We start from the raw sequence: 25,311 nt of genomic DNA, 5'->3' as shown, positions 1-25,311 counted from the left end.
AAACATACTCGCCCTTTTAGCTGTGGGAACGTTAGAAAGTCACGATCGGTCTCACTATTATTGGGTAAAAAAGTAGTCAAAAAGTTGGCGGTGTGTGGTGATGACTAGATGCCTTCCTTCTAGTCTTACATTGCTAAGCTAGAACAGATGGTCCTCGAGTAGCTTTATACGAAATTCAAAACAAATCAAAATTTCGCCAAATTGTATTTACGGAACAGTGTGAACAAAACCACCTTAACTTGACTCGCAGGTAGTTAATATAAAGCAAGACGTACCATGTTATAAATTATGGGCGACACAGCTCATCAATTTATATTTCAATTTAAACATAAATCACAATGATGAAAACAAATCTTCTATGAACCATATTTACACAAAAGTGTTCGTGTTTCTCATTTTATTCCTGAAAGAGGAAAGTCGCAAAGTTTTCGATAAGTGCAGATCAGACTGGTTAAGACTGACTGATTCGATTTCATCCGACGAAAACCAATTTAAACTAGTTCCATCCAGTCAAACGTGGTTGGAACCGGTTATAACTCGATCTGATTATAAATCATTTGAACTATTTTCGGTCGACCTGATTCAGTCTGACTTTTAGCGGTCGATAACTTTCTCACCTTCCTGTTAAATATTATGTCTTATGTAATCAACATATAGAAATGGTTTATATAAGCTTCCTTACACCATTACATCACTTCCAGGAATCTGTAATTTCGGAGACTAAAATCAGAAACTGTTTAATGTGATTTTTTCATGTATTTTCACTAATTCGTTACTTTTCATACAAAATCATAGACTTTTACTTCTTCATTGTCCGCCTCGAGCAACATTGAAACTCAGCTTGTCTGTTACAATCGAGAGAAGCAGTTTTGGTTTGTTTTGAATTTCGCGCAAAGTTACACGACGGCTATATGCGCTGGCCCGCCTGAATTGAGCAATGTAAGACTAGAGGGAAGGCGATTAGTCATCACCACCCACCACCAACTCTTGAGCTACTCTTTACCAACGAATAGTCACATTATAACGCCCCAGCGGCTAAAAGAGCGAGCATGTTTGGTGTGACAGGGATTCGGACCTGTGACCCTCGGATTACGAGTCGAGTGCCTTAACCACATGGTCAAGAGAAGCAGTTTTAGTAACGTTCTACATATGACAGATTGGAGGTAGTTTTATTTTATAATTTTCCTTAGTTACTTTTCTATTTGACCTTTAAGCAGAAAGTAGATATTACAGCATTCTCTAATAGCAAATTTATTCCATTTCGTTCACAACTGTTGATAAATTCATAGAGTAAATATTTTTACTACACAGGAACCCACATCATGTCCCTCTTTGAAAGTCAGATACATCCTTACATCTAACTATTATATTTCAAACTAACTACGGTATTATAATATCTCTGCGTCAAAGGGTCTAATAAGTTATTTGAAGGATCAAATAATGACGCAGTGTATGGATTTTCTTGTTCTAGAGTAAAATCACGTCTTTAAGTATAACAAGAGCGTTACTTTTAACCTCGAAAAAAATTGAAAATATTTTGATGCGAATCATTTTTTAAGAAATAATTTTATTTAAAAGGTACAAAATGAATTGATCTGAAAACATCTGGTTTGTTGCGTCTTGGTGAAAAACATTCCCAAAACATATTAAGAATTTGAGTGTTCTACTGCTTATGAAATTAACAAGATTGAAATTAGATAAATGTCTATTATTGTTTTGTGTTTATGTGTAGCTGTAACTGAATTAAAAACAAAAATTTTACTTTCACTTATGCTTAGGTTTTTAGCAGAAATTACAATAACAACTTTAACTCTCCTTAGCTAAGCATTTTATTGGAGTAAAACTGAGGTACTTATCCTTGGCTACTGTTGTGAACTTCCAAGTTAAAGTAACTTAATAATAAAAAATTCTTGACCGAGTACAATTTGTCATAAAATTACGAATTATTATAACTAGTAGGAAGAATGCGTTATTGGCAATTATATGTGTTTTCCCTTCTAAAGTACCATTAAATAAACGTTCCAGTTTGTAAATTAAGAAGGGAGTGTTTTTGTAGATGGCTTGGTAAAAGTAGGTAACAGTAGAATATTGACGCCTAGTAACGTGGCTCCACCTGTTGAATGTTACTAGAACAATATGTAAAGTACAAATCCTCAATAACTGGATCCCCCCACCTTCAATGGGAAGCATCTGGACATTGGGTTTCGATAGCCATGGTGGACACAGTATAGATAGTCCATTATTGAGCTTTGTGATTAAAAACAAGCAAACCAAATGTCTGGTTTCAATAGTAGGATTTCGTTTGTGAGTAACAACAAGCAAACCAAATGTCTAGTTTAAATCATAGGATTTCGTATATTCTCATTTTATCCTTGCATTCCAGTAGCATAGCTATATGCCTACCGACTTAGAACACTAGAAACCAGATTTAGATACTCGTAATGGGCAGACCACAGGTAGCCTATTGTGTAGAATTGTGCTTAATTTTAAACAACAACGTATTATTCTTATAATAGCTAAGCAATTATTCTTATTTCTAAAGTATATGGGAAAATAAGGTCAGAAATATAATTAATTACTGAAAATCATCTCGTCTGCCACTCAATTCCTTAAGGAACATAGGGCCACAATTACTGCGGTTTCTGTAACAGGTTTTTAAGTGAGTAGGTTGTTAGCCCACTGCACCTAGCCGTCCCTAATTTAGTAGTGTAAGACTAGAGGGAAGGCAGCTAGTCATCATCACCCATCGCCAACTCTTGGGCTACTCTTTTACCAACGAATAGTGGGATTGACCGTCACATTATAACGCCCCCACGGCTGAAAGGGCAAGCATGTTTGGTGCGACGGGGATGCGAACCCGCGACCCTCAGATTACGAGTCGCATGCCTTAAAGCTCTCGGTCATGCCGGGCCAATTACTGAAAATATGGTTATAAAAAGTTTTGCTTTCACGTGACTCGCCTGTAAATATGGAAGTATGTTGTACTTCATCAGAAATATGCGATTTGCTCAGCTACACAACTTACTTTTTGAAAATAAGCAAAATATTGATCAACAATTTCTTTAACGTTTACTCTTCCCCCAAATTCAGTGACTCAGTAATAACACTGCAGAGTTATAGCGTTAAAAACAGTGGTTTCATACCCATGATGGACACAGCACAGATAACTCATTGTGCAGCTTTGCCCGCAAACAAACGAACAAACAAATCTTTAATGTTAATACTACTTCAGTTCTTTATTATTATATTTTTACCGACTACATTTTTACAAAGTAGGCTTAGGTTTTTGTGTTTCTGGACATTGTTTTTAATTTCGTGCTGTAAAAATACAACATAAGAAAATATGGGAATTATTAAATAGTAGAATTATTCGAACATCGATTTTTATTTACTGTTGTTTGTGTAAATAACACTAGGACCTGAGGACGTAGTGGTGTTTAATGTAATAAACTCTAAATGCAGGATAACTGACTTGAGGCCAGCAGGTGAAACCGCTGATTAGCCATCCATCAAAGTCCCGCAGAATAGATTACAGAGCTAACCAAGTGAGATTCGCACTAAAAACACTACGTGTAATTAAAGCATAGAAAGAAAAACCGTCATTCTTGAATACTTGTTCGGTTTAGCAACTCTTTTTAAGTCTGTTAGGGTTAACGATGTGATGCGACTGAGTTTCACATCTGATAAGGAACGACATAAGAAAGTGGGAACGTTAATAATCGTTATAATGGAAACAGTTCGTCGCCAGAAATTCGGCAAACGGAGATAACGCGTATAAGATTCGTTCTATTCTTTATGTCCAACCAGTTAAAATTTTTTCACTCGGAAATTCCTGCTTCACGGGACGACACCATCTTTATTGCCTTTCTGCCATCATCAGCGTTACTTTTAATTTCCAGTTCAAATTAGAAGCAAGCAACGATCTAAAATTTCTCAGTGTATAACGTGATTTCTTTTTATTGTAACAGTTCTTAAGAAAGTAAAATGGTTGCTGAGATAATCAGTAAAGATGTGTTCATGATCTGTGTCTTTAGATTTAAAGATGTGTTCATGATCTGTGTCTTTAGATTTAAAGATGTGTTCATGATCTGTGTCTTTAGATTCTGTGTGCATATCCAATATAAGTGTGTTTTTTTGTTATGAATTATGTTCATTTTTTTTTGGAAAGTCTTAAATGACTTATTGATCACTTATAGCATTGAAGCAACACTTTGTTTACTTATTTATTCTGGTGGATTCAGCAGTTAGCCCGATGTGGTTTTGCTATAAGAACACACACACATAAATTTACTTATCATGGTGGTTATGACACTCGACTTGCAATCTTGAAGTTCAAATCCCCATCACACCGAACATGCTCGTCTTTTCAGCCAAGGAGGCATTATTATGTGACAGTCCATCCTTTTATGCGTTGGTAAAAGAGTTGCCTATGAGTGTGCTGTGGGTGATGTTGACTAGCTGTCTTTCCTGTATTCTTTGATAGATTGTTTTGGACCTGAAGACGAAAGACTTTCAAAACGTCGTCCTCTACACTTGTGTCTCCAACAACAGGCAGTTGCCGTCAATTCTACAAAGTTTAATCATGCCTTTCTTCTAGTCTATCACTACTAAATTAAGTAGGGCTAGCACACACACAGCCCTCGAGTAGTTTTGAGTAAGGTTCAACCAAACCAAATTTATTTATTCGAACGTTCGCGATTTAGTTGTAACATTTTCATGGTGAGAATGAGAAAAAACAAAAATGTCGAAAATCCCAAGGCACAAAAGTCATGTTGTCTTTCAGAAAAGTCAAAATCGTTTATTATTCCTTTGCTGACAAACTTGGTAACTTAAATACGCATCATGAATTTTAGTGTTTTGCTAACTAGAATATTTCTGTGTTTACGTATAGCACGACTCTATGGTTGCAGTTGTGTGTTATCTGCAACATTGAAATGAAATGTTTTTTATGAATTATGTAAAAAAGTATTGACAAACATTTTTGCAATACTTATATGAGTTAAAGCATTGATCAGTTTCTCAGATAGTTACGTGTTGGATAATTGTTTTAAAGGTACAACGTGCTGGCATATTTAGAGTGAAAACTGCAAAAAAAACACGACGTTTTTTAGTACAATAATAAGTATAATTATTTGGAATAATTTACATTGTGACGATAGGTTATTGCTATTCTCAGGAGAAAGTTACAGTAAAAGTCTGAAAAAAAAAGGAAAATTTATAGACCTGAAAAAGAGATTATTTAGGACAATTATTTACTTCGGCTTATCTGATTTATAAAATAATGTTTTCGAAACTCTTCGACGTAAAACAAGTGCGTGTGTGTTTTTCCCGTAGCAGAGTCGCATCGGGCTATCTGCTGTGTCCATCGAGAGGGATCAAACCTCTGATTTTAGCGTTAAAAATCCGTATACATACTGCAGTACCAGCAGGAAACTGTAAATGAAGAAAACTGTTTGGGTTTGAATTTCACACAAAGCTACACGAGAGCTATCTGCGCTAGCCGTCCCTAATTCAGCAGTGTAAGACTAGAGAGTTACTCTTTTACCAACGAATAGTGGGATTGACCTTCACTTTTTAATGCCCCCAGGGCTGAAAGGTTGACCATGTTTGGTATGATAGGGATTCGAACCCGCGCCCCTCAGATTATGGGCCGAGTGCCTTAACCACTTGTTTATGCCGAGTCGCAAGAAAATAGAACAACAACTAGTGTTAAAACAAATCAAAGTGCTCAGTCAGAAAAATATACTTAAAATGATTTTTGTTGTAATCTTTTAGGCCCGGTATGGCCAGGTGGTTAGGGTGCTCGACTCATAATCTGAGGGTCGCGGGTTCGAATCCCCGTCACACCAAACATGCTCGCTCTTTCAGCAGTAGGGTGGTTATAACGTGATGATCAATCCCACTAATCGTTGGTAAAAGAGTAGCCCAAAAGTTGGCGGTGGGTGGTGATGACTAGCTAGTCTTACACTGTTAAATTAGGGCGGCTAGCGCAGTTAGCTCTGTCTAGCTTTGTGCCAAATTCAAAACAAACAAAACCATATTAAGAAAAACGTAATAACGTACAGAAGATAAGTTCCTCCAATTAGAAGTTTTATAATTTTACGAAATTGTATTTTAAGAATGAATAGTAATAATATATTTATGATGAATTTCACGAAATTTTGAATGCAAAACAATTTGATATTCTCCATTCATTAACATTCAGGGAGTAAAACTAATTGTGAGATATTTGTGCTCTACTCACTACAAGTAATGAAACCTGATTTTTAGCATCGAACGTCTCAACACTGAGCCGCTGGAGGAAGGTGGTTATAATTAAATAAAGCATTAGATCGATACGTAACTGGTGCATTTATTTTTCGACAAATGTGTGGTGAGTGACATGCAGTCAAGGTAACTGGAACATTTTTGTAAAAAAACGTTTTTCATCATTTAACACACGAGTGAACTATAATAGGGTAAGACATGTATTATAATTACTTGACAATTTACTATATTGTAGGCCCGGCATGGCCTAGCGCGTATGGCGTGTGACTGGTAATCCGAGGGTCGCGGGTTCGCGCCCGCGTCGCGCTAAACATGCTCGCCCTCCCAGCCGTGGGGTGTATAATGTGACTCCCACTATTCGTTGGTAAAGAGTAGCCCAAGAGTTGGCGGTGGGTGGTGATGACTAGCTGCCTTCCCTCTAGTCTTACACTGCTAAATTAGGGACGGCTAGCACAGATAGCCCTCGAGTAAAATTTCCACGTAATAAACGTAGTGATAACAGTTCTTGGTAGTATTGTCTTTGGAATCGCTAAACTTAATAAGAAATAATTATAATGATAATTATTAATTTGGTGCAATAAGCTTTTCAGTTTTGTATTTTTCAGTCAGTTCTAGAAAATTTGAAATTTCTGTGCTACAGAAAGTTTATTTTTTTGCTTCAAATGTTCACAATGTTTAACCCAATCTTTTGAGACGTAGGTGAGGCCTTTGTTGTAAAACTGAGACAAAAGAGTTGAATTATTTTTCTGCATATATATGTATAAATACTTTTCTTTCCAGTGAGACAGGAGTTATTTCAACACCACTCAGTATGTGCTAGGCCTTTATTCAGACTTGCAAAGTTTGTTGTTGATTGAGGTTTAACGTTGCACTGACACTAATCTTATTTTATCTTGTAAGGCAGTCTAAACTCATAGTTACCTGAGGCCATGAATCATGTTTTTATTGATTCATCCTGCAGAATGGTTGAATGTTTTTTTTTTATAAACTCACAAATTTTCAGCTTGCGGCCCTTCTACACTATATCTCCTACAATTTTACCATATGGAGCAAACTTTTCGTCTCGAGCTCCGCTATTCTTATTTACTTTATCTCTTGGTACAAACTTGTTAGCAGTAAATTTGAGATGTTCACGTAACAGTTCAGCCTCTGGAGCCTCAACAACCAGATAATTTAAATATTTTTAATTCGTTACTTATTTAACCTTCACGAAATTCTGAGCTTTTATTATCCCGAATAAGATAAGCAATAAATGTGAAATTACAAAGTAAAATTTGCAACGTGAACTGATTTGTATGGAAATTTGGCCAGTTTAGTGTTTGAAGTAACTGGGTTAATAATTAACAGAGATAATTAACCACAAATATAATAGAATATATTTGGATCATTTACACAACCTCTTGTTGCCATAGCGAGAAATAAATAATATTGAAAAATAATAATAATGTCAAAGTGCACGTAAAAACAAGTACTATCCAGAAACAATCAACTCGTCCTGAGGTCTGTTAACTGTTTATGTACTTGCTGTGTGCTTTTCGTAAGTTCTAGAACGATCGTTAAGACTCTCACGTCGCGATTGGTCGAGAAAAATATAGTGTACAGGAATTACTGTAAAACATGTAAACATTTCAAGACAATAAAATTATTGAAGGATTGTGTGATTAACAACCACAGCTGGACGTGGCCTACTTGTTAACATGCTCCTTCTATAAACCCGAATATTCAATATTTGGGTCCCGTCGGTTGTAAAGCCAGTTCTGCACTCTTAAATTTATCAGTGTTTTATATTTTATTTAGTCTAAAAAAACATGCAAGGCCGAGTAGTTCACTTTCCATTTGGGACCTTATTGACAAACACCTTTCCTAATAATGAACTGGTTTACTCAGTGAGGCGAGAAAAATAACTAACCCTAAAAAAAGAAAAACTGAGCAAACTAAACTATTCTTATTGAATCAAGTACAATATTTCTCATAACTTAACGTCAGACAGTTTTACCTATTTCAACATCGTATATAGATCAGAGGTTAGAGACTCTATGGATTTTCAGTTATGCTAAAATTTCAACTATTAGATTAAAATTAGTTCTTCAGCCGTTGGATGTCGTTAACTGATTACCCTTCCTTTAACCAGCAATTCCAACTTAGTATAGCATTATTCGAACCTTAAGGGGGGTCTTTGGTCTCGTAGTAAAATTTTGTCTTGTAAGCCATTTTTTTACAAAAAGAGGAAGCAAGAGAAGCTGCCCTCTAGTGACTCAACGGTAAGTTACAAAATCGTTTTGTACTTATAGCTCTTATTTTATACATAGTTGTTCTTTTTTTTTTTAATGTAGTTCCTCATATCACTGACTCGTTAAATGAGAAATAATAGATAGACGCTTGCAGACAGTTCTTGATTATTAGCCGTACAAGAAGTTACTAAAACTGCCAATACGAAACGAAACTAAACCTTGGCAGGGGCTTATTTTAGAGAGAGAGAAGTGTGAGGAATTCTCTCCCCAACAGGGGTGTTCAGGAACGTTGTGGTTCCTCTTCATCTCCACTCATCTGTACGTGGGAGTTGTCCTTTAGTTTAATTTGGCTTGTTTGAGGCAGTGAAGTGAGAGACAGAGAGAGAGAGAGAGAAAGAGAGAGAAACAGAGAGAGAGAGAGAAATAAGCCAGTCCTTCTCTGAGAAGTAGGACGAAACAAGATTCATACCAAATAACACTTCGTAGTGATTAATGGAAATAAGCCAGTCCTTCTCTGAGAAGTAGGACGAAACAGGATGCATACCAAATAACACTTAGTGACGGAATCACTCAGTCTGGAATAGTTCTCCATATCGCCAGTGGCCCAACACTAGTCCTCAGGGGTACACATACTATAAAGTATGTTTACTTATTCTTCCACAAACGTTAAGAAGGGAATAATTTGCCGTTCCTTTCTCCAGAAGACCACACAACAACAACAACAGTATTACCTGGTTTTCCAACCAGCATTCTTAAAGAACATTCACCACCATCTTCTCGCTAATAGAGCTTAAAACAATCATTGCCTGTTATGTATGAAGCACATAATAAATACATTTAATATCACTATATACCCATTTGAACTACTAAATACTAAGGTTTAGAGCGTGGTTTTAGGAGGGAAAAAAGTAATTCATCGCGTTCTATACATCAAGGTGAACAACCTGTTCCTTTAAATATGCACATTTATTTAATATTTATGTTACTCAACATACAACATTCCTCTAAGAAACAACTTCTAAAATACAAGTGTTGAACGAATAAGCAGATGTGGAATTATATTAAAGGATAACTGTTACATCATGGTTGAAGACATGGGATTACATTAAAGAATATCCGCTAATTCATGATTGTTCCAAGTATAGGTATATGTGGTATCATATCAGAGGACTGTTACCATATCATGGTTGAAGATATGGAATTATATTAGGGGATAGCTACTAAAACATGGTTGTTGGAAGCAGAAACACACATGGAATCATATCAGAGGACTGTTACCATATCATGGTTGAAGATATGGAATTATATTAGAGATAGCTACTAAAACATGGTTGTTGAAAGTTATGAACAGATGTGAAACCACATCAGAGATTAACTACTACATCATGAACAAAGACATGGAATTATATCAGGAGAAAGCTACTGATTCATGGTTGTTGAAAGTATTCTTCTGTTGTCAAAAATGGTTCTTGCGACACGATGACCAATCTTAATGTGTCAAGAAAAGGTCAGTTTCACTCTTCGAAATACCGAGAAAACCTGATACACTTGCTTAGAAAACGTTAGGGCCGAAAGCACTTTTAGATTAAAAAATACAATTTGTGGTTTTTTTAAACCTATTTTTATATCGTACAACTTTTAAGAGATAGTCACTAATAACGGCTTAGGAAGCGCATTACGAGATAAATTCAAATATATCATTTTTTTTTTTACATTTCAGTTATTAAGTACTATTATTGTATTAAAATACTTTAGTGGAATGAGGTAAATATTTTTTGCTGTTAATTAAAAATATTTCTCTTGGGAAAAATGTAAAGTTTGAAATAATCTTGATCACTGGTATGAAAGTTTTCATAACATTTTTCAGATGCCAGCAAAAATTACTCGAATAGAACTACAAATAAATGGAATAACTGAATAAGTAACGAAAATATGCTAACCTTTAGGCTTACAAAATTCTCTAACTTTTAAAGTTCATATAAGCACAGTTAAGTTGCTCAAGTGGAAAAAAAAATTCCGCCAACATTAATTTTCGCTTATTTATTATTTATAGTTCTTATAAGTACATTTTGAGAAGGCTATTGTTGTATTTTTATACATGCTTTATTACAAAACGTATAAAGGAGAAAAACAGGCAAACATACAAAAGACAGCCTTGATCTATTAACTAAAGTAGAATACAAGTGTTTAAGGAGGAAACATCAGTTTGTTATACAAAACATGTAATAATGTTGAGAAAAGTTACATACCTTAAAATTTGTGCTGTCTTTTCAGAGTTGGCTGGAAGATGTGATCATTCATGCTGAAGAAACGATCAAAAAGAGAAGCACCCTACGCGAATGGTTTGTACGAAAATAAAATGAAAATTTATCTTTGTAACTTTGTTTGTTTTATAAATTTCGCACAAAGCTACACGAGAGTTATCTGCGCTAGTTATCTTTAAGTTAGCTGTGTAAGACTAGAGGGAAGGCATTTTGTCATCACCTTTTGGGCTATTCTTTTTTACCAACAAATAGTGGGATTGACCGTCACATTATAACGCCCCCATGGCTGAAAGGGCGAGCATGTTTGGTGTGACGGGGATTTGAACTCGCGACCCTCCGATTATAAGTCAAACCGGGCCCATCTACTTGGGAAATACAAAGTATGCATAACGATATCTTTCAGTATATTCATAATAATATCAGTTTTTGGATCGCAAAACATTTTTTTTCGGAGCCTAATAAGACTGTACAGCAGTTTATTATTATTACTATTTTACGTTGCACTCAAAATAACTTAATTATTTAGTCCAAGTATCTTATAATAAATACTGACTTTAACGTTAGGAATATAATGTTGTTTTATATTGTTCTAGTCATCTATTTAAATGAAACTTTCGAGTTTAAATTTCCCGCGAGTTCCAACATTCTTACTCATGATGTATCTTCACGGGGCCTGGCATGGCCTAGAGCGTTAAGGCGTGCGCTTCGTAATCTGAGGGTTGCGGGTTCGCGCCCGAGTCGCGCCAAACATGCTCGCCCTCCAAGCCGTGGGGGCGTTATAATGTTCGGTCAATCCCACTATTCGTTGGTAAAAGAGTAGCCTAAGAGTTGGCGGTGGGTGGTGATGACTAGTTGCCTTCCCTCTAGTCTTACGCTGCTAAATTAGGGACAGCTAGCATCGATAGCCCTCGAGTAGCTTTGTGCGAAATTCCAAAAACAACAACAACAATCTTCACGGACGAACGAAGCACACTTCATAATGGTTATACGTGTAATATTATCAAACAACCTATAACGCTACGACGGCATTCTGCCTACACCGATTAGAGCGTCTCCTGGTGAGTCGTCGATAAGTTTGAGAGTTTTAATGCCAAAATCTGTGCTTAATAGCAAACAAACAAACAAAAACAACGTAAACATTTTATAATGAAGGGTCATCGAGAAAACCCGAATGTTTTTATCTAATTCAGAATGACAACGGAAATAGCTCTTAAACTTATAAAATATCTCAGGATACCTAATAATAAAATCTGTGTAGTTTTGTATTGATACAACAACAAGAATTTTATAAGAGCTGAATATAGGCAAATAAGAGATCCCCATACATTATTTTTTCTTTCCCTGAAAGCTGAGGTTAATATTAACAGAATTATCACGAACATTCTTCTGTGAACTAGGAGAAAAGCTTACCTTGTTTATATTTCATTCATCCAAGGACTGTTCAGAAGATTTTTGACACTTCAGTGCCTACAGTAGCTGTTACTGTCAGCAACGTGATTAATATGATTCTTTGTCACACATTTTCCTACACCAGACGTTTTCTATATCCTCTTTTATAAAACTTTGTTGTTGTTTTTTTCTCGAAATTCCGGGATGTTATTGAAGCTTGTTATGTTCCTGTCATCAAACGCTTAAATCAGTCATTGCCACTCAAAAAGGAACAACAGCAATAACAAAAGACATTGCAAGACTCTAACTTTACAAAAAAAGGAAAGCGCTTTATTGGTAATAAACAAGATAAAACACAGATGTCTTTTTAGGTCCTAACTAAAGTCCAACGTATCACGAACCTCTATGTTTTGTTTACTGACGCTATTTATATGTTTAAAAATAAAGTAAAATCTCTCTTCGAAGCTGGTTACTTTTTTTCTAGAAAAGCGGCACTAAAATTGAACATGATCACACGAGATCCTCAAAACATGGTTTCATTATCTCATGAAAAGAAACCCTCACAAACAGAGCTTAGCGTGATGGCTGGCGTGCCGCATTATGGATAATTCGCATCAGCAAAAAAAGAAAACTTGCACTCCGTACTTTGTGATCGGGAGTGCGATATAAAGGTGACAGTAAAATCCAATAGTTTGGTTAGATAATGTTTGTTACTATAATATGAAATAGTCTGAAATTTTAATTTATAAGTTAATTAAATATCGAATTTATGATGTTTGCCAACAAGATTGATACACAAAATTTTCTTCCTTAAAAGAAATATATTTTAATATGCAAACAATTATACAATTTATAATAACGATTATTACAAGTAATGATTTATATACAAAATTTTTGCAAACTCACAAACAATATTAAGTCTTCTATCTAGTCTGGAACCGGACATTTTATCAAGGATTCACGATGAGCGAATTAATTTCGATTTGACATCAGTACAGTTTATTTAATGGGATGCTACCTCTTACTGACCACACGAAAGTTTTTCACAACTAAAATTATACAATGTCTTCAGAGGAATACTAATGTCCAAAGTTAATTCAGTGAAGTTAAACGGTTTGTGATGTTCGAAATCTATAAACATTCTTGGTCAAATATCTGTAGTTTCCCGATTAATAAGCATTTGTCACAGTTACAGCTATCGAGGTTTATTCTGCAATAACTGTAGGAAACTAGCAATGTGTACTGTTTCTTGGCGCGTCAACTTATAAACGTTAATGTGAGGTTCTAGAAATTCAATTGGCCCAACATTATTTGACGATACACTAGTGCTTTCGTAAAACATATATTATTGATTTTTATACTCGAGAATCGTCTAATGATTTAGAGAATAGGTAGGAATTTTGTAATATACAGTTAGCAGTTTAACTATATATTACGAAATTCTTACCTACTCCCTAAATTATTAGACTATTTTCGGGTATAAAAATCAATAATATATATGTGAAGATAGCCTTTGAGTATAGCCTTTCGTGAATATCGAATAAATAAAAACCAAAACCAAAACATCGTCGAATGTTTAGGAAACATTTTATTTACATGTCTGAGCCGTCGTGCGGACTGTGGATTCTAAGACCCGTGGTTTGTATCCCGTTACTTCTAACGTGAAGCCAAGCAAATCGCACTTCACATTTTGTGAATTATAAGTGACCATTCTATCCTACTATCCAATTAGAATAGCTCAAAAGTGGGCGGAGGATGTTGTTGACTAGCTAAATTCTCTTTAGTCTATCAGTTCACAATTAGGAACGGCTAGCGCAGTTAGCTCTTGTATAGTGTTGCACGAATATCCGAAACAAATCGAGAAAAACCAAACTGCCATGTTTGAAGTTTTGTCGCAACAGTCGCTTGAGGAATTCGCGTACTGTTTGTTTATTTGTTTTTGAATTTCACTCTAAGCTACTCAAGGGCTATCTGCGCTAGTTATCCCTAAATTAGTAGCGTAAGATTAGAGGGAAGGCAACTACTCATCACTACCCACCACCAACTTTTGGGCTACTCTTTTACCAACGAATAGTGGGATTAACCATCACATTATAACGCGTCCACGGCTGAAAGGGCGAGCATGTTTGGTGAGACAGGGATTTGAACCCGCGACCCTCAGATTACGAGGCCATGCCGGGCCTCTCACTTACTGAATAATACCACAAATTATTGAGTAGACTGGAATTAATAACATAATTATGGTTTTTAAAATTCATGTCAGTATTGATTGATAAGGAACGTGACTTTATATATTATTTCCATCTATTTTCCTCATCACATTTAAGTTAATAATTACATACAAACTCAATAAACGTTTGCCGGAAACTTCAATATTCACAATTAAATTTTTAAGAGATCATGTTATGTTGGCATTTTTCTGGTGTTGCCATGGGCGTACTGTAGAAGGTGTGCTTATCGAGTAAAATATCCTTTAATTACGATTCACTGACATATACACCAAATATAAGAGGAATAAAACTTTACTTAAGATGGTCGAAACTCACTCTGAGTTTATTTGGTAGTTTGTTGAATAAATAAAGAAAACTATGTCAAATCTCACATAGCTTTTGAAACAACTTATTGGTTTTACCTCTACATTCAATAATTATTGAAATGAAAATATATATTAGCGGTTTGCAAACTGACTACGCTGATAACACCCAAACTCGTTTACCTCGATTTGTGTGACACCTCTGTTTCGTTTGGTGAAACTCTCGCGACACTACTACTAACTTGCCGCGACACACAGTTTGGAAACCACTGATATTTGTATTTAAAGCTATAATAAACCCTCTCAGGTAACGTTTACTCGTCAATATTACTTGATTCTATCAAGTTGCCGCGGCACACAGTTTGGAAACCACTGATATATATATATAGTGTTACAATAAACCCTTTCAGGAAACGTTTACTCATTGATTCTACCAAACTGCCGCGACACACAGTTTGGAAACCAGTGATATTTGTATTTAAAGCTAAAATAAACCCTCTCAGGTAACGTTTACTCGTCAATATTACTTGATTCTATCAAGTTGCCGCGGCACACAGTTTGGAAACCACTGATATATATATATATATATAGTGTTACAATAAACCCTTTCAGGAAACGTTTACTCATTGATTCTACCAAACTGCCGCGACACACAGTTTGGAAACCACTGATATTTGTATTTAAAGCTATAATAAACCCTCTCAGGTAACGTTTACTCGTCAATATTACTTGATTCTATCAAGTTGCCGCGGCACACAGTTTGGAAACCACTGATATATATATATATATAGTGTTACAATAAACCCTTTCAGGAAACGTTTACTCATTGATTCTACCAAACTGCCGCGACACACAGTTTGGAAACCACTGATATTTGTATGCAATGTTATAATAAACCCTCTAAGATAAAGAAAAATATAAAATTTAAATATTATTACGACTTAAGATTTTTTTAAAACCACACTCGAAACTTTTACATCATGTCAAAAATATCTGTGTTGTTTTATTATTTTGATATATTGGCTTGACATCAAACTTTTGTTTTCCTTGAAAAAAATCCTTTACAAATAATTTTCAAAATATACGCCTCTTCTCAAGGGGCTCAGCGGCATGTCTACGGACTCACAACGCTAGAAAGGGGTTTCGATACCTGTGATGAGCAGAGCACAGATAGACAGTTTTGTATCTTTGTGTTTGACAACAAACAAACAAAAGTTAGGAGAATTTTGCATTGCGGATATAATAAAGTGATTCGTCATATTGTTGAATATTGTGTCTTTTTCATTTTTGATGTTTGTATTGTTGTTTTGTCGATGTCACACGATGAACACGTGGTTCAACGTCTGAAATGTTCTTGAACATTTACGAAATTAATTATTTTAAGGTATAAAAACGCGAGTTTTAAACGTGAGTAACCTAATCAGATTTTTGATTGGTCATTGAATTTGTCGGTTACTTCAGTTTCGTGAATAATGAATTTGTATTTCAAGTGAATACTCGAGAAATACAGTAAATACATGAAAATTACCAGTGACTGTTTATGTTCATTGTGAAGTTAGGCCAACCGTTAGTTCGTGAAAACCTGTAAGCAAAACTTGTAGTCGAAGAAAGAAATCACTTGTATTATCAAGCAGAATTGGATTAGCATTTTCCTTTTTATCAAATAACCCAACAACAGAAACCATTGCAGAAATACACTTTACTTGAAATAATAGTTTACATGGGAAATTATTGCTATGTTAACTAGAAAAGGCGTAATTTTATTTTTTTAGATGTGGCGGAAACGTTCAGATAATGAGGTTTACGATTACATTTAAAGTTCGTATAGGAAATCAGCAGTTGTTTTGTTTCTCGTTATGAATATATGCTAAAGAGAGAAAAGACTATTTGTCACAAGAATCTCACGCGATGGTAAAGTTGTTAGGTGATAAAAATATTCCTCATTCCATATACTGCCCGTGGTTACTTCATCTATGTCATAGTGTTGCTGAAAGAAAGAAAAAAGATTACGTCGAGTTCAGCTGTAAGAAATCGGCACGTGCTCGCAATTTCTTCTTATTTTCGTAGCCTACAAATCCATTACGGTCACCTATTACTGTTTTCGTTGTTTCCTTTTCAGTAAATCCTCGTCTATCAGCTATATTGCTAACTTTTTTATACCACCTATAAATAAAACACCTTATGTTCTTATAGCGGATTTGAATTTATAAAAAGTACTACTTAAAAAAAAAACCGGATAAGATAGAGAGAACTGTCAAAGTCTTTCGATATGTTGTGGTCCTCGAACTTTAGGGGTCCGTTGTCATTCTGAACAGGATCCCTGACAGTAAAGATCGAGTCTCTCTAGTATAGTAAGAAAAAGAAACTGATCTATTGGATTAGATCAATGTTGTTTTTGATCATTTCATTAATTTATATATATCTGTTTGTGCCAGTTATACTTATATACTAAAGGATCAACTTTTGTAGAGAGACCGATCTGAGTATGGAATCCACGAGAGTGTCTTTACTTTGTGAAGCGCTTCGTGAGGGAGAGCTTTCTCTGTGTTGGTACTTGGGTAATTATGTGGAATACCCACAGGTGCACTAGACCTCTTCCTCCTCGTGAGGAAGAGTAACATTGGTTTAGTTTGTTTTGAATTTCCCGCAAAGCTACTCGAGAGCTATCTTCTAATTGGGCTACTCTTTTACCAATGAATAGTGAAATTGACCGTAACATTATAACGTCCCCACGGCTGAAAGGGCGTGTAAGAATGGAAACCGCTGCTTAGAATTAGAACATTTAATGCAAAGAATGCTTAGTTATGCGTATATGCGTCATGTAACTTCACCTAATTTAGTTTATGATGATTTTTCTTTTTTAAGGTCCTTTCTAGGGCACAGCGGTATGTCTGAAGACGTATAATACTAAACATGCACATAAAAATAAAAGTTTTTTTTCTTATTAACGGCTTTTACAAAATGTTCTACATATTGAGGTGTATCGACACAAAGACACATTAGTTACTTTAATTGTTATTCAGGAATAACCACATCTCTCATCGTGAATATCGCAGAAATTAAATTATTCTAAAAGATAGAGAGTAAGATTTTGAACTAACTTCAACCAAATAAATAACACAATATGTTATTATTTATTCTCTAACGAATTAGTTTCATTGAAATTATATTCACACTTATTAGAGAATTAGCTTCATTGACAATATATCCCTAGCTACTACACACAGAATTAGCTTCATTGACAACATATCATTAGTTACTATATAATTAGCTTCATTGACAACATATCCCTAGTTACTATAGAATTAGTTTCATTGACAACATATCCCTACTTACTATAAAACTAGTTTCATTGACAACATATCCCTAGTTACTACAGAATTAGCTTCATTGACAGCATATTCCCTAGTTACTAAACACAGAATTAGCTTTATTAACAACATATCCCTAGTTACTATAGAATTAGTTTCAGTGACAACATATCCCTAGTTACTATGGAATTAGCTTCATTGACAGCATATTCCCTGGTTACTACATAGAGAATTAGCTTTATTAACAGCATATCCCTAGTTACTATATAATTAGCTTCTTTGACAACATATCCCTAGTTACTATAGAATTAGTTTCATTGACAACATATCCCTACTTACTATAAAACTAGCTTCATTGACAACATATCATTAGTTACTATATAATTAGCTTCATTGACAACATATCATTAGTTACTATATAATTAGCTTCATTGACAACATATCCCTAGTTACTATAGAATTAGTTTCATTGACAACATATCCCTACTTACTATAAAACTAGCTTCATTGACAACATATCATTAGTTACTATATAATTAGCTTCATTGACAACATATCATTATTTACTATATAATTAGCTTCATTGACAACATATCCCTAGTTACTATAGAATTAGTTTCATTGACAACATATCCCTACTTACTATAAAACTAGTTTCATTGACAACATATCCCTAGTTACTATAGAATTAGCTTCATTGACAGCATATTCCCTGGTTACTACACACAGAATTAGCTTTATTAACAACATATCCCTAGTTACTATAGAATTAGTTTCAGTGACAACATATCCCTAGTTACTATATAATTAGCTTCTTTGACAACATATCCCTAGTTACTATAGAATTAGCTTTATTGACAACATACCCATAGTTATTACAGTTCATGGACATTCGAATACAAAGTTTTTTCGGATTATTCAGATATGGGTTTCCTGACACTGGTATAATACATTTTTTTTTAGATCCGCTGTGCCAGCGGTAAGTTTACGAGCTTACAAAGTTAAAAATTTGAGGTTTAATTACTCCGAAGTGGGCAGAGTGCATATAGTCCATTTTGTAGGTTTGCAAGTCTAAAACAACAGCAACATGCGTCTTGATAAGTAAACTCCTGAGCAACTGTCACTTTCTTCGAACACTGAACCTATGTGTTGACTCACACTTCGCCCAACAAGTCGAACCAAGATTTCATCACTATCTCTTACTGGCAAATTCATGTCATTGTTTTCTGTTTACCTCTTTTTTTTTTTCCTATAAGTATGACACTCGTACTTAAAAGTAAGATTTGTTCTAACTGCAATGGACATTCATATATCCGCCTTCAGTATCATGGAAGTGCTCGCAAAGCAATCTAGCATGCTCTTGTAACTGTGACGAGGTCTTTACGTCTTATTGACTAGTTTACAGGCGCTGTATAACGTGGTTATGGTGACCTAAGTGGCAAAACGAACTGGGCAGTCAACCGTAAAGGTCTGTCTGATTGTTTGTTTATAATATGTTGCGCAAAGCTACTCGATAGACTGACTGTCACATTATAACATTATAACGCTCCCACGACTGAAAGGACAAGCATGTTTGGAAACGGGATACGAACTCGAGATCCACAGATTGCGAGTTTAAACCAACAAGCTATGCCGTCAAAGAATAACTAACCTTCTCGTCTGAAGGTGAATTCGTGAAACTGTTATGAAGCCGATAGTGGACCAATCATACATAACAACCTGTGGTGTAAAAGTAGGGGTCATTATGCGGTGTAATTGACGGTAAATAATTTTGTTCAGATAAACGAATGTCAGATAGTGTGTCCACCACCTTGTACGAGACTGAATGTCTATATTAAAATTATCTTTCACACGTCTTTCTGTCTCTTTAACTTCTTTCATCTGAACAGCACTTACAGTCCATAAAGCAGATAACCTTGTCACAAATAAAAGGGTCTGGCATGGCCAGGTGGTGAGGGCGCTCGACTTTTAATATGATGGTCGCAGATTCGAATCTTCGTCACACGAAAAATGTTCGCATTTTCAGCTTTGGGAGCGTTATAAAGTGACACTAAATCCCACTATTCGTTGGCAAAAGGGTAGTTCAAGCGTTGACGGTGGGTGGTGATGACTAGCTGCCTTCCCTCTCGTCTTACATTGTTAACTTAGGGACGGCTAGCACAAGTAGCCTTTGTGTAACTTTGCGTGATATTCAAAACAAAACAAACAAACAAACACAAATAAAAGGATACCATGTATTTCTCCAAAACGGCAGATGATCGAATCCGCGACCCTCAGATTACGTGTCAAGCGCCCAAACCACCTATTCATGCCTGTCGAAATTTAAAGTAACAGACTGAAGAAAAGACAATTAGTGAACGCCACCTATAATAAAATCTTGGAATGTTGTTGCCTGGTTGAATAAAATGATTTTTACTGTCTTTTTTGTGTCTTACTCTAAGTGTCGGGCGCGTTTTGGTGGCAACGTGTCGCGAATCATAAATCTTCGGATTCATAAAGTATAAATCTTGTGGTGGCTGGTATTGCTGGCTGCTTTTAGTTTTTACGTGTTTTTCACTTAATTCCTGGCTTTGTAGCAAGAGGTTTTGACTATGTTTTCTTCTTCAAAGAAGCCGAGACTTGTAATAACGAATTAATGAATAAGAATGAATATTTTAGTTGGTATTTTAAGTGTTGGATTGGTGTGTAATAAGAAAACCAAATATTTGCGTTGATAGGTAGTCAGAAAGCTAGCGTAATTTTGTGTTTTCTCTTGAGGAGCTCCGGTATGACCAGGTGTTTAAGGCACTCGACTCGTAATCTGAGGGTCGCGGGTTCGAGTCCCCGTCACACTAAACATGGACGCCCTTTCAACCATGGGGGCGCTGTAATGTGACGATCAAAAGAGTAGTCCAAGAATTGGCGGTAGGTGGTGATGACTAGCTGCCTTTCCTCTTGTCTTACACTGCTAAATTAGGGACGGCTAGTGCAGATAGTCCTCGTGTAACTTTGCGCGAAATTCGAAACAAACAATCAATTGACGATTTGGATACAAAATGGAAGCGAAAATTTAAGCCTAATTATGGTAGTAGTGCTTTGTTAAAATCTATATTTATGTGGTAATACAAACATCTTTCTGTCTATATTTCTGTATTTTTACGGGTAGAAAAAAACAAAAAAACATCTGGAAATGCAAAATACACAATCAAAACCTTGTGTAGAAAATGTTGAAGATAATTCTTTTTGTTTGTCATATCACAAAAATTAGGTGTAAACTGTTCTGCAAATAGATCTGAAGGAATTTTACTGTTGTTTTCATATAAAAGTATTTTACTGAGAATACTAGGGTAATGTTATTAACAATGAAACCATATAAATACATACATCAAACAAAATCTTACAGTTAGGTATATTGTACAATCCTATTACAGGTTATTGGATTGTTCAAATGGAAGAAGAGACTAATGTGAGATTTTGTTTTATTTTGCGATGCACGATAGATAATCTAAACTTAAATCTCTGTTCATTACCAAATGTTAAGAATTTATATATAAAGACGAGCGCGTGCACGCGCATAGAAATAACAAAGGTTGCATAACTCTTTGGTATTTACAGCTGTATAGCCACACAATGAGCTTGCTATGCTGTGTCCATCATGGGTAAAGAAATCCGAATTTTAACGTTAGAATCTCTCAGAATCACTGTTACATTGCTAGGAGAGAAGGTAATTTTTCAACTGAGTGTCATCTTATGCAAGACAATAACTGAACGGCTAGCTCAGAGATCCCGATGGTTCAGATATAGCCGTCCCTAATCTTGTACTACTCGCCAGAGGAAATAAAGCTAGTAATCAGTACCTATTAACATTAAGACTTTGTTTGGCTCTTTGAACCAAATAACTGAATGGACTGTTACTCTTATAACACACCATACAGCTAAAAATGTGAAGTGTTTATTTATTTGATTGTCATGGCGCGAAAGTTTGATATACAATATAGTTTATGTTAATGCTACAGTTTTACATTGTGACCGAATTTTTCTAGAGTTATCTTTCTAATGTCAATAAATAATGAGCAACAGCTATTAATATACTCAACAGAAATATCCGTAACAAAAACTTTCAGTTATTTGTTTGTTTTTGAATTTCGCGCAAAGCTACACGAGGGCTATCTGCACTAGTCGTCCCTAATTTAGCAGTGTAAGACTAGAGGAAAGGCAGATAGTCATCATCACCCACCGCCAACGCTTGGGCTACTCCTTTACCAACGAATAGTGAGATAGACCGTCACATTATAACGCTTCCACGGCTGAAAGGGCGAGCATGTTTGGTGCGACGGGGATTCGAACTGGCGACCCTGAGATTACGAGTCGAACGCCTTAACCCACCTGCCCATGTCGGGCCTTTCAGTTATTTGAATTAAGCTAAAATAAGTCAGAAGAAACTGTCTGAAGTATTTTTAATTATCTAATTCAAATCGTGCAGCGTTGTAGCTTCTCCGTGAATATAAAACAAATTTATAACAGGATTTGGTCGAAACGTTAATTTCTTAAAGAAACAGAAATGTCCAATTTTAGCAAGAAATATAAAATTGACAAAAAATTATAATGGCCTAACTATAATACTGATATGAGAAAACGGTTTGTTTTTTTCAAAATTAATTTGCATAAATCAATGAACATACCAATAAAATGTAAGAGAAAGCTATTGAAGTTCCATTACTCCTCGGGCTTTCAACCCGCTTAAAGTGGGGATATTTTAAGGTTTTAAATAATTTCTTCGCATTTTATCGATTAAAAAAAAAGCTTACCTCTTTTGGAAAAACAATTTCTCTTCTGAAATGACAGAGTTACTTATCTCTGTCTCTCACTAACGTATTTAAAATGCATGAAACGTGTGCTTAATGCTTTGGAAGAGATTTGTTAGAAAAGAAATTATCCGTTGGCACAAAGTAAGAGAAGGTGGTGGATGTCGTAGAGCTCTGAGAATAAAAATAAACTTTAAGTTCAAATATTATACAGATAAGCCTTGTTTTATTTTTCAATCACGTGCATTTAGAATTGCTTTCCTTTAAGCATATCACTCTAGATAGATCAATTTATTTTACGTACGCTTGATAAACGAAAATCATTAAAAGGTTAATTGAACGAATATCGAAATATTTATATTAAAGTAATAAGCTGGAATTAATCCAGTTTTAGTTTCCACTACCGTGTAAAAAATAACAGAAAATATAATAAAAAACACCACAATTAGCAACAAGTATCAATATAGCTCAGGAATGTTTGTTTATAATTAAACACAAAACTACACAATGAACTATTTGTGTTCTGCTCGATTTCTAGCAATTTGCGTCTCAGACACCCCGCTGTGCTGATGAGGGGAGGAAATATTAAGGTTTAAAATTAAGAATTTGAGTTTGATAAAGACGACAGGCGGAAGACTTTCGAAACGTCGTCCTCTACACTTGTGTCTCTGCAACAGGCAGCTATCGTCCATTCTACAAAGTTTCATCATGAATACTCTGCCAAAACAATCTATCAAAGAGTTTGAGTTTGTTTGTTAAGCAGAGAGTTGCATAATAGACTATCTGTGTTGTGTCCACCACGAGTATCGAAATCTGACTTTAGCATTATAAACCCCAGCCTTGCTGCTAAACCAATCAGAAGGAAAAGCTACAAAACCGACTGTTTGAATTCTGGCTATCGCAGAAAATCGAGCTCCAGATTTTAATGTTATAGATCCGTAAACTTATCGTTCGATCATAAAAATCCAAAAATAATGAGCATACGACACACACGAGAAAGGAAAGAAAAACAAAATACGTCAGAGACAGAAAACTAATTAAGGGTAAAAAAAATAACTGGTTCTGAGATTTATGTTGATTCTTCAAGAATGAACTGTACTGATAAAAGTAATCCAAAACGATTTTTTGTTCATTTCTCTGTTAGCTTTAGTGAGATTGTAGGTAGGTACGTCTTGTTATGTTTCTTTTAGTTAAATTCATAATTAAGTTCGTGACCTTTGAATTTTTTTAAATTTTATATTGAAGACTATGATGTTATATTCTTTGAGGAATTCGTATAGAATTTTGCTCACAAACTGAACCGTCATCAGTTTTCAGTTGTCAGTTGAGTTTCCATCTTCTCATATTTAAACTACAGCAGTTTCTCCACGTGAGTGGCGCTCCAATATTTGTTTCAAAGTCTTCTGCAAAACGCATAACGAGTATTTGTGCATAGCCGTCCCTAGGTTTGAACTGATTGACTGGAAGGTATTTAGTTAGTATCCTCTGCCAACTCCAAGTGAGGACTACAGAGTTTATTATAAATGTTTACTTTAAATATATCAATAACTTAATTTGAAGAAAGTTTTGAGCTTCCGAGAAGAAAAATAGGAACTTTTTGCACTCATGTCTTTTTTTAAAATTAAATTTGAAATGTATTTTGTATTTCTTTTTATAATATTTCATCGAAGTTTTACCTTTCAGTTTGAGTTAATGAACAAAATAAATGAAAATAAGTTATTGCAAACAAACGTCTGATGTATTTGTTTAATTTTACTCATTGTCAAAAATACGCGAAGTTTATTTAATAGCTTTGTTTTATTTTATTCACGTTTTGTGTATTTTTATGTCGTATTTAAGGAGAAGATCATAACGTTCCTGAAATCTCGACCTGGTGGTTAGATTGTTCGATTTATAGTCTGCGAGTTCGAATACCGTTGTCGAACGTGTTCGCCCTATCAGCCGTGAAGAAGCAATAATGTAATGGTTGTTCCCACTTTTCGTTAGTAAAGACGAGCCCAGGAACTCATATTAGGTGATGTCGAGTAGTTTCTTTCCTTCTAGAACAGGCCCGGCATGGCCAAGTGGGTTAAGGCGTTCGATTCGTAATCTGAGAGTCGTGAGTTCGAATCCCGGTCGCAACAAACACGCTCGCCCTTTCAGCCGTATGAGCGTTATAATGTGACGGTCAATCCCACTATTCGTTGGTAAAAGAGTATCCCAAGAGTTAGCGGTGGGTAGTGACGACTAACTGTCTTCCACTGCTAAATTAGGGACGGCTAGCACAGTACTTTTAAATTGAAGATAGTTAACGCAGACAGCCCTCTAGCAGCTTTACGCAAAATTTTAACAGCAGCAAAAAAAAATATATAAATGTAATATTTTTCAAGTGTAATTACAGTTGGTTAGAGATGCAATATATCGAAGGATAATGATGTAAGGATGAAGGAACAGCAGAATATAACGTTGTATTATGACGGAGCAGTTAAGTACAATGTGGATAAGATTCTTATAATGTCATTCAACGCGGGAAAACCGAAACCTTTTAAACAG

At 35.3% G+C, this 25,311-nt stretch overlaps 1 long non-coding RNA gene across 1 annotated transcript in view; it reads right to left on the bottom strand.

Annotated features, from left to right (window-relative positions):
• Positions 1–16,412: 16,412 nt before the first annotated feature.
• The window catches only part of LOC143224917 (uncharacterized), a 46,111-nt gene continuing 37,212 nt past the window's right edge, over positions 16,413–25,311 (bottom strand). The window contains exons 3-4 of the long non-coding RNA XR_013013514.1: positions 22,783–22,953; positions 16,413–16,671 (exon numbers count right to left, since the gene is read on the bottom strand). This is a non-coding gene — a long non-coding RNA (uncharacterized LOC143224917). The remainder of the gene's footprint in view (positions 16,672–22,782; positions 22,954–25,311) is intronic.

The sequence above is a fragment of the Tachypleus tridentatus genome, chromosome 9 (genome assembly GCF_004210375.1).
Source record: "Tachypleus tridentatus isolate NWPU-2018 chromosome 9, ASM421037v1, whole genome shotgun sequence".
Lineage (NCBI taxonomy): Eukaryota > Metazoa > Arthropoda > Merostomata > Xiphosura > Limulidae > Tachypleus > Tachypleus tridentatus.
Note: the sequence above shows the minus strand (reverse complement) of the source record. Positions and strands in the feature narration are given on the sequence as shown.